We start from the raw sequence: 7,874 nt of genomic DNA, 5'->3' as shown, positions 1-7,874 counted from the left end.
AGGGAGGAGAGCTGGAACGACGCCAACAATCCCATTTCACCCCAGGCTCCGCCCACGGACACGAGAACCGCTCGAGTCATCGCAGAGCTTTAAAATGGTTCCATAAAGGGGACAGATTTAAGATTCTGCTAAACGTGGATCATGTCTCCACGACGACGACGTCAGATTCCGATCGGGATCCAGGTTCCGGATCACCAGAATCCTGTGAGGAACAAATAGAGATCCTCGTCTTTGGAATAATTATCCAACTAATAGTGAGATCTAGATTTCGGGGGCAGATTGTCCTGGTCCAGGGGGGGGTCTCCCGATCCAGTAGAACCACTAGAACCGACACTAAACTTCCAGTGGAGCGCATTCCCTTCTAATTAAACCGCCCCTTCGGATTATCGTCAGGCCCGGAGTCACGGAGCGGCTCCATCTGCTGTTTGTTCATGTTTTCATTCTGACTCACACGTGAAGCCTGAAACACACACGCACACACACACGCACACACACGCACGCACACACACACACACGCACACACCTTCACCACCACAAATGTCGTGTGACATCCACCTTTCTGTCACATCAGGGCGAGTCGTCTCTTCGTCACCACAACACGGCCCACTCAGCGCCTCCAGGCCCAATCCGGGCCGGGTTATTTTGGGTCGGACGGGGGGGGGGTCGACTTGTTTTCAAACAGGCTACCTGTCAAAGCTCCCACGAACTCGGCTGAAGGCGATCATGTCTGAGTCCGACTGACGGTTCGCTGACTTTATTCGTGCGCCGGTTTAATGTTTTGGTGGAGTTCACATCTGATCTGGATTAGTTGGGGCCCTGCTCGATGCTCACGGGGCTCCAGCGGTGCTAAAAACAGACACAGAACACGGACACATGCTCAACAGACCTCTGATTGCTCCCATCTGTTGTAGCGGGACGCACGCTCCGAGGATAATTCCGTTGCCATTCCGATCTGGGACGGCAACGCCGGACTCGGGGAGGGAGATTGCGAAGGATCTGAACTCTGTAGGCTAACAAGGCAGCAGCCAGGCGACATTCCCACATCAAGGAGACTTAAAAAGCAGCTAGCACATGTTAGCGGCTAACAAAGAGTCTCAGAAGAAGAGAACGCCTTCCCCTGCAAGCAGAGGATGAGATCGACTGACACTTAGCAGAAAATGCTAATGGCGTTTTGCTAGCAGGTCATTTCATTGCGACTGTAAAATGTTAAGCTAGACGCAGACGATGCTGTGTTTTATATCAGGGCTCTTTAGCTTGCAGGAGGCTGCTGGAATAGGAAACTGTTGTCACGGTGATAATACTACATTCCACCCTACCACGACTGTTCTGTCAAACTAAAAGTTGCCCACCGTACGTAGGAAGCTAGTTACGCTAGTATGTAGCCCAGCATTGATGTTAGCATGTTTCCTGTCTCAGTACGTTGCATAAACTGATAAAATCGGTAACCAAAGCTAAAACATGAGCATGACGTAGCATGGTGTAGCATGACGTAGCGTGATGTAGCATGACGTAGCAAGATTTTTCCCCTCAGCTGACGAGGAGAGCTTTTGAACTTCCTCTTCCTTCTTTCGGCTTCACCGCTCCTGTCCAGATCCACCCAGCGGTGCTAGTGTGTGTCTGTGTGTGTGTGTGTGTGTGTGTGTGTCTGTGCGCGCCTCATTCTCGCTGATGTCAGCACTTCCAGACCCGTCAGCCCTCTTCCTCCTACACACCAGCGGAGCAGCTGGATCAAGGGAAGGAGGTGCTGCTTTTGTACGGGGCGAGACCGTAACCTTTACAAGGCAAACACGCACACGCACGCACGCGCACACACACACACACACAGTTAAAACACAGACACACACCTCGGGACAGCTCTACCCCAGCAACAGCGAGCCTCTTCCTCTGCCCCTCCCGGCTGCGCTCCTCCAGGAGTCACATGACTTCCTGCTTTTGAGACAAAAAGGAAGGAGAGCAGAACTTTGTGTTCCTCCTGGCTCCTCCTTTCTGATTTCAGTCGGGTTTACACTCACAACTCCAGGCTTCGTCAGGCCTGACCGATTTGGGAGACCAGAAATTTACCCACAATGCTTTTATACAGCCGAGGCACAGTGAACCAGACAAGCTGCCTGGGTGCTGGATGTCCCACTATAGCGGAACCGTGCCAGACGCGTGTCCCGGTGGATCGCGTGTCACGACCCAGAATCAGGATCGGCGTGTTCTGACCGGTCGTCGAGGCTGCTCACACACAAATGGAGATCTGGCGGTCAGTAAAGCGCCTGCTGCCACCCGGTCGGCCGCTCGCCAGGGTGATCACGGCTGATCAGAAACGCGTGTGTGTGTGTGTGTGTGTGTGTGTGTGTGCGCGCGCTGAGCTTTAGGTCCACTTGCGTTTCTGTTAATCTATTAATCGCCAGAAGCGATGACGTCGCCGTCCTGCCAAACCGCCGCGTCAGCTTAAATCCTCACGCCGAGTCCAGGCTAAGCCCCCGCCCAGAAAAAAAGAACGAAAATAAACTCCATTACAGTTCCTGCTTTGACTGAAAGGACACGATGTCACAGAACCTGAACTCGGACTTTGACGCGCAGCTGTGGGCGGAGTCAGAAACAGCGAGCCGGACGCTAGCGCTGACTTCTGTCTGCAAGCAAACTTTATGCCTTGGAAGAAATATCAAACCACAGAAGACGGAGGTAGAGGTCGATGCAGGACACGCCCCTTGGGATTACAATAAAAAATGTGGCTCCTACAAACTCGTAGCTTTGTTAAAGCAAAATTCTCTGGTTTCCCCTCTCGGCCCCCTGACTCCGAGATGAACACTGTACTCTCAAAAGACCCGCTGAAAAAAGGTTCAATTTCTAAAATGCGTCGCGAAATATCAGACAAAGAATACATGCCTTCACTTGATCATCTAAAGGAGGCCTGGCAACAGGATATCGGGATAAACATCACTGCCTCTCCATGGACTGCAGCTCAGGTCAACGTCCACTCATCTTCAGTTTGTGCTCGGCATGGACTTCTGCAGTTCAAAGTTTTGCACAGACTACACCTCTCTAAAGTGCGGCTCTCCAAAATGTTTCCAGGGGTGAACACTGCTTGTGACCGGTGTGGCCACACTGGCTCATACGTTCTGGAAGTGTCCTGACATAATGCCTTATTGGGCCAAGATAGTTAACTTGTTGTCGAACATTTGTCAGACACAACTACAGCCTGATCCTGTGTTGGCATTATTTGGAGTTCCCTCAGCCTTGACTGGTCTCTCGAACAGGCAAAAAACGGTTATTAAATTTGTTACAGTGTTGTCTAGGAGATTGATCCTATTAAACTGGAAACAAAAAAAAACCTCCGTCCTACTTAAATCTCTTAAATGATGTAATGAAGCACGTTCAATTGGAGAAGATTAAATTCGAACTGAAACGGAGGGTAGATGACTTTTATTTGACGTGGGATGCGTTTTTGGAGTACTTCAGCAAAAATAAACAGAAATAAACATACAAATGCATAGATATGACTGGCTTGACCCCCCCCCCCCTTTTTTTTTTTTTTTTTTTTTTTTGTCCATTGTTGGTGTCAGTTTTTATTATTTTAATTATCAATGTAAGTGTGTATGGATATGTGTACATTGTATGTGTATGAGTATTTGTACATGCTGTACTTCAATGTTTTATGTGTTCATAATAAAATAATAAAAAGATTTTGAAAGAAAAATGTGGCTCCTCCCTGCGCCGCTCCTTCACCCCACCCGCCTCCCTCCACTGCTTCCACCAGAGACCTTCTGTCGGTGAAACAAGCAGGGGAGCAAATTAAACTCCATGTTTATGTTCTGCACCTCCTGCGCCTCCTGCGCCTCCTCACCGCTTGAAGTGACCCTCAGCGCCATGGCGAGTCTGAAGGAATTTCATTAGCGGAGCCTGACCAGGCTGAATATTATTATCGGTGTTTACTTTCACGTGAACTAACCCCCCCACGCCGTGGGTTCACCGGGGCCCTCCTTCATCCTCCTCTCTGTCCTAGCTCTCTCAGTGCTCACACACACACACATACACGTGAACAGCCCCCCCCCCCCCCCCCCCACACTGGCGACCACACAGCTACCCCGCTGTCCCGTGCGTTCTCTATAGTACGTGCTAACATGCTAGCAGACGCATGCATGGACCGGACCTCTGAATCTGGACTACAAGCCACTGAATGAAGTCCTCCTCCCGCTTCTCATTTTCTCTGTCCTCTTTATTCGTCCGTCCTGTCCCATTTTTCCGTACCTCTTTTGCCCCCCCCTCTGCTCCCTTCCATATCTTTCTCCCATCTCCCACTCTTTTCTCTCGGCCTCTGAAAGCTCCTTTCTAAGTCAACTCTCTGCACAAAAGCTGCTCGGTGGACCCGGCTGGCTGCAGGCCAGATTCCCCCCCCCCACTCCACCGCTTTTTGTTTTTCCACCTCCACTTTCTTTTCTCCGAGGAGGAAGAAAATGTAAGAGCTCCAAAAGCCTTGGCTTTCAGCCGAACACATGCTCGCCGCGAGGACCTGCGGGGCTGAGCGCCTCTGAAAGGGGCGTGTCTGGCAATCCTCCGGCGCTTGTGTGTGACGGCCTTGTAAACCAGAGGGAGGGGGGGGGAGGAAGACAGAGTGAGCTCGCGGGCTTCCACGTGCTTAGAACCGGCGCTACACGGCAACCTGAACGCCGTGTGACCCGTTTAACGCCGAAACGCTAATCTGCGTCTACAAGGGGCTAAAATAAAGGAGGCGCGTGATGAAATGACAGGGGGGGGGAGGGGGGGTCTCAGGCGTGACCTTTCCCCATCCTCTGACCTTTCGCCGCCGCCGTCCTCAAACCAGCTGAAAGCCTTTCTCACAGGCGAGTCGGCAGGCCCTGACGGGGTCAGCCGGGGGGGGGGGGCTCAAAGCCAGTGCACCCCAGCTGTGTGGAGTCCTGCATCGGCCTTCAGGGGGTTCCTGTTCTGTGGACGACGCCCCCCAATGCGGCAGAGCAGCGGCGTTGACTTCACACATCATGAAGACCCTGGAACGCCTGATCCTGGACCCCGACCCCGACGGTGGGCCGGCGAGGAAGACTCCTCCTCATCCTTCACAACGCGTTCGGTCGGATGAAGGTGAGATTTTAAGAAGCCAGACAGGCAGGAATGTCGATGAGCTCGCTTCGGCAGCATTGCAACGGGCGCCGCTGCGTGAAATAAGGGGTTTCTATTAAAAGAAAGGCGGGCGGGCGTAACGGGGCGAGCTGCGTGGAGAGGGAGGGGCTGCTGCAGGCGGCTGTTAGAGTGCAGACAGGCACCGCTGCAGAGGGAGCAATAAAGCCAAGACTTTACTGTCTGACTACCACGGGCGACGCCGGGGGGGGGGGGGGGGCGCCACTTACACGGGCGCAGCGTAAGCACCGTGGAAGAATTTGGGTTAGCATGAATTATTCACTGGCGTACGCCGGCGAAGCTGGGGGGTGGGCGGGTTGAAGCGTCCCGTGTCGGCGGCGAGGAGGATCGGCGTCTGGAGCAGAAACGACGCTCCTTCATTCTTATTCAGGAAACTCACGTCAAACAAACTCTCGACCTGCTTGACTCGGCGTGCAACAGGGCGCCAGCAAAGCCATCCCTCCCCCACTTTCTCCCCCTTTGCTCTCCCTCTCTCTGAAAGTTGGTCGGCGGCCAGTCAGCACAGCAGCCGGTTAGTGGAGGATGGGTACGGCGAGCAGCGAGGCTCACACCGCCGCCGCCGCTGACCTACATACGCTTCCACCCAGCTGATTGCCTCCTATGCTGAGGCCCGCAGCCAATAAGGAGAGGGGGGTGGAGAGACAGCCGGCCAATGGCGTCGCTGGCTCTTGGCGGAGCGCTTGCACTGTCTCCGTACAGTTTTCAGCGATCATACGGGGGCAGACAGAACGAGAGGAAGGGGGGGGGGGGGGTAGATGGGAGGAAGGGGGGGGGGGGTAGACGGGAGTCAGAAGGGAGGAAGGAGACTCAGACGGGAGTAGAACCGCTCCTCGCATGTTCCGGCGCTCCGCCTCCAGACAGATGAAGGCTAATGCTGGCTAATGCTCGCCGCCCCCTCCCCCCCCAGACCGACCTCCCGGACCGAAAATAGTCCCCGAACCGTCAGAGCCTCGCAGAATCATCCGAAGCGGCAGCCTGGACGGATGGCGCTTCCCAAATCCGCATGTTCCCAACGCTTTTCCGTTTCTAGCAGTAGCTCACAAACCTCAAGACGTTAACCCCTAAAGGTTACGCCTTTTAAACGACAGACTCCAGTGAAGTAAAGCAGCCAATGAAAGCGCCAAAGATTCGCCGTCGGCGTCTGTGACTGGCTGAACGCCACCTGCAGTCCGACACGGTGGGGAAACTCTCGCCCACATTCCCACGCCCACACCTTTCGATTGTGTGATGCTCCCACAGAGGAGGAGGAGGAGGAGGAGGAGGAGGTATCCCTGGCAACCTGCAGCCAAGCAACGCCAGGCTCTAAGACGAAACCTGATGTCGGAATCTCTCGGTGCTCATCGTATCGGGTTTGGTGCGGCCCGGGATCGCTTCAGCGGCGCGTTCATGTGATCGGCAACTCGTCTTCGTAGCACCTTAGTGACGAAGAACAGCGGAGATCAAAATGCATCTTTTGGTTCCGTAACATTTTTGTTCCGGCGCTGCTTCCTCTACGACGGATCGCCGTCTGTCATTGGCTGTTAACTCTGAAGCGTCGCCGTTTCTACGGATCGCCGTCTGTCATTGGCTGTTAACTCTGAAGCGTCGCCGTTTCTATTTTCAGTCGGAGGCTTTCTGGTCTTGTTCATCCCGGCCTTGGTAGTAACAGGGCGGGACTGCTCACTTCACTCTCTCCAAGCCAAGTCACATGAGCTCCGACACTGCCCCCCCCCCACCCCCAGCGTGCCGAAGATATGGAGGAAGACGAGGAGGCCCACTGCCTTTTCTCTGCTCTGGCCTGAATGCTTCCTCCAGAAAGGCAAGAAAGAGGGAGAGTGAGAGGGGGGGAAGAACAGCTGAGCCCAGAGCCCCCCCCCCCCCCCCCCCCCCAGTACACACGAGGCCTGCATATCCACAGCGGACACAAAGCCTTCATTATGTCAGCGCCCTTTCAGGTTCAAATGCCTGGAGTAAACGAGTTATGCCCACTCTTCGAGACTTGGGTGCGCTTGTTTCGGATTCACGTGTCCCGTTGACGTCATCTACGGAGCCCTTTGGAGACCCTCCGGGTATCGGTTCCTCTCCTCAGCGGCCCAGAGGGACTGACTGAATGATGAACAAACGCGCGCCGCCGCAGCGGGTCGGGGACGGCCGGAGATCCGAGGACAGGAGAGAGGAAGACTCTGTCTGGGACGGCGGGACGGTGCGCCATGTGCCTCAGGGCTCTGGAGCGATTTCATGCCCTCATAAACACACAGCCAGACACAGAAACTCACTGCAGGGCATTCTCTCTGCCCAGCTACTCGCATCAGATGGGCGGGGGGGGGGGGGGGGGGGGGCATGGCACGTGGTGAAAGACAGGAGAACAAAGATAAGCACAGAGAAGGGACGGCTTCAACACGCCTTCCTAACGGCTGAGACTTGCTGATTCAGCTTCTGTGGATCTGCAGAGAAAGACGCAGCAATTCGGTCTCTACTCGACGCCTTCTTACAGAAACGGACCAAGTGTGCATAAAGTATCGCGTTCAAACACGCATGCAAAATATATACAAATATAACTTAACTTGCAGGAAACTACCGGCAGCTCTGAGGGTTTGAAGTTGCCTTTTAACAGGGAAACGATCTTAAACCTTACAAACCCCAGGTAAACACAAAGGTTTACCCGAGCCTCAGGTAGGAACGAGGAGGTGGGGTCAGACCCCCCCCCCACCTCGATGATGCATCAGCACTCGCCACCTCTCTTCTTCTCTGTC

The sequence above is a fragment of the Brachionichthys hirsutus genome, chromosome 20 (genome assembly GCF_040956055.1).
Source record: "Brachionichthys hirsutus isolate HB-005 chromosome 20, CSIRO-AGI_Bhir_v1, whole genome shotgun sequence".
NCBI classification, from domain to species: domain Eukaryota; kingdom Metazoa; phylum Chordata; class Actinopteri; order Lophiiformes; family Brachionichthyidae; genus Brachionichthys; species Brachionichthys hirsutus.
The sequence above is the reverse complement of the archived record's forward strand: the minus strand, read 5'-3'. Positions refer to the sequence as shown.